General features: G+C 34.2%; 1 long non-coding RNA gene across 1 annotated transcript; it reads left to right on the top strand.

Annotated features, from left to right (window-relative positions):
• The first annotated feature begins 1,007 nt into the window (after window positions 1-1,007).
• Window positions 1,008-2,241, top strand: LOC148272353 (uncharacterized). Its single transcript, XR_015824863.1, has 2 exons — window positions 1,008-1,823; window positions 2,063-2,241. It is a non-coding gene; the product is annotated as an uncharacterized LOC148272353 (long non-coding RNA).
• Window positions 2,242-3,320: the final 1,079 nt, after the last annotated feature.

Here is a 3,320-nt window from a genome sequence, read left to right as displayed (position 1 = left end):
GGGTTAAGGACTGCCAAAAGATGATTGAAATGCGCTGCATTTGGTTTACCAAATGGTTTCCGGGTGCGGAAATTGAATGATGATTAAACAATTAGGTACTTACCTATTATTTTACTGTTATTCAAAAATCATGTAGTAGTACATGAGTATTATTTTCTTTGGAGCTCAATATTAAGGTAATTCTTTAATTTCAAGCAATGAATTGCGACATGACACGATTAAGTAGTTGCGTGTTATGATTTCAAAACACAACACCACTAAACATAATTATCACCTAGATCTTTCGGAATGTTTTATATAGAAAAGCCATTCGCTGGGGATACATAATTGAACGTAGTTATGCAGAAAGCAGCTAGTCCACCATTTTGGAAAAATTAGATATTGATGTTATCGGGTGCAGTAAGGTCAATTCTATGTTCTGCTAAAAACAGCCAGACCGCTTTCATACAAAAAACCATATTAATCATCTTCTCTTCGGAAAAAGGTGTCGATCACAAAAACGGCATTTCTCAACTTGCAGAAAACACCTACATCACTAGAAAAATCTTATAGTACTTTAAAAATCATAAAAACTGCTCAAACTAAATTATAAATTATGAGTCGGGTTGTGGTGCTGTGGCTAGTGTCTCGGACTCACAGATCAATGGTCCGTGGTTCGAATCCCACTCTACCCCAACTTGATTCCCATTTTCTAATAGTGTGTTATTTACAACTCGTTGAAAATGGCCCTAAAAACGAAATATTTGGGTAAATCATAAGAACGCAAATATTTATTTTTACTAAAAAAAAAAAAAATAAGATTCTTAATTGTAATATATAAAAAAAAACTTATGCATTCATTGTTTATCGTTTGTTAAAGTCAAAAACATTCCAATTGTTGTGTAGATTTTATAATTCACTCTTTTTCACAAAATGGCTATTATCTCAGTTTCACTTTACTATGACTGGCTGCTTTATGTATAACTACGTTCAATTGAACGTATTTATGCAGAAAACAGCCAGTCCACGATTTTGAAATAATTAGATATTAATGTTATCAGGTGCAATAAGGTCAATTCTATGTTCTGCTAAAAACAGCCAGACCGCTTTCATACAAACTACTGCATTAATCAGACTTTGAAAATGGTGTCGATTACAAAAACAGCATTTTTCAATTTGCCAAAAACCCCCACAGCATTACAAAAATCTTACCGTTCTTTAAAAATCATTGAAACTGGTTAAATACATGTTTGTCATATAAAAAAAAAAAACTAATGTTTTCATTGTTTATCATATGTTAAAGTCAAAAACATTCCAACTGTTGTGTAGACTTGATTATTAAGTCTTTTCACATTTCTATGGCTGGCTGCTTTCTGCATAACTACGTTCAATGAGGAATTCCAGCCCGACCCGGAATGAAATTTTAAAAATGTTTTCGTGTACACGTGAATATTTAAAAAATTTGGAGTAGGATGAAATATCTTTTAAACGCACGCAAAAATAAATTTAAAATGTTATAAATAGTATTCATTTTAAAATCGTAAATAATGACGTTACTCCTTATATCTACGTGTAGTATTTCCGGTTTCCGCTTTAAAGCCCCCGCACCTTGTAAGGAACGTTTTGACCATATAAAAATGGTATAATTTGTATAATTTGACATTTCAACCAGAGATTATGTCAACTTTCTAGGTTTTTCTAAATCGAAACGTTCGTAAAAACAACCATAACATAGAAATGAGCAAATTACGATCAACTAAATGAAGTAATCAAAGCAATATTCCATAGATTCTTGTCAGTTTTGTTATTGGGTGGAGAAATACAACTTACCGCGGTCAGTGAAAGTAAAGCTCGGGTTTCCTAGGACAGCGGTGCCCGTATTTTAACGGCCGTAGTGAACATAAATGCGATTGACAGCCGTCGTAACGGTGACTAGAGAGTGGTTTCCTATAAAAATGGTGTTGATAACACCGTTAAAAAATAAAACCACTCTCTAGTCACCACTACGACCGACGGCTGTCCACCGCATCACCGTTCACTACGGCCGTTAAGATACGGGCACCGCTGTCCTAGGAAACCCTAGCTTAAGAACGCCAACCGTTTCATGACGTCACTACAGAAAAGTGACACACTGATTACAGTCATTTGGCGCGGTATTTGATAAATGTAACTTTAAAAAATCATATCTTTGTAAATAACGCACAAAAAAAAAAATAAACATAAATTTTTGCTTAGTTAAATAGTACGCTAATAGAAAACAAATAATTAGAAAACAGTGGAATTCCTCATTGTAGTTCAGTTAAGCGGTTATCTATTCGAACATTTCCTCGATCGGTTATGCACATCCCTACCAGACCGTGATAATTATTACCTTTGTGTTGACAACGGCGAGAGGCGAGACGTTCACCTGGGACCAAGAACCGTATTCACGGCGGGACCCACAAATATCAGGCGATCCGGCATACGCTCGCCATAGGACAATAGAAATTTGTAATTGTGTACATTTTACATTATATCTACTGAATAGTTTCTAAAGGAACCAAAATAGCGATTTCGGTTAGAATGTATGCACGTCTTTACGATGGCATGGCATTACGAACACTTGGCACGATTATCTAACTAAAATCGTATTTGAGGTATTTTCTTAAAATGTACCTATGACCGCTCAGCTTTGGCATTAACAATGCGAAATTTTACACATTGCTCTTACACTGTGTAATATTGTATGCAAAATTTTAACGATACACAATGGAATTTATCGATTTATATATATATACTCGTACATTATTATTACTTAACACACTATGTGGGAAAGATAGGTCTAATCGCGCATCCTACTAGAGCTTATCGGCGGGAAGGGTAGAAATACCCAACACTCTTTCCTCTATCGTTCTTGCTCTAACTATAATGTTTTTTTTTCATCTATTGATATATTTCACATACCCCATAATTTATTTAAAAAATAAATTTAGACTTATTATTTCTGGCTGCGATACGATCCCACTTACTATTTAATGATGCTCACTCCTGAAAACTTACTCCCAAACTAATACACATAAACACACATCTACACTTACCAGGGGCGAATGCTCCTTTTAATCGATTACATGCAGCTTACCATATTTTTTTGACATCGAAAGTAATGTTTTATGTTACAGTATTATTATGAAAAAACACCTTACCAAAAAAAGATATTACTTTTCTTGGGTAAGTAAATTTATATCATATTCCTTTATTCCATACAGCGACCAGTTGCGCCACTATTGGCCTTAATTATTACTTCTGGATTACACGATATTACTCGGCTGACTTAAATACACTAATTCAAATTTGTCTTTAAA

This window comes from Micrasema longulum, unplaced genomic scaffold, assembly GCF_059751315.1.
Source record: "Micrasema longulum isolate JH-2025_06_02 unplaced genomic scaffold, ASM5975131v1 h1tg002365l, whole genome shotgun sequence".
NCBI lineage: Eukaryota > Metazoa > Arthropoda > Insecta > Trichoptera > Brachycentridae > Micrasema > Micrasema longulum.
Note: the sequence above shows the minus strand (reverse complement) of the source record. Positions and strands in the feature narration are given on the sequence as shown.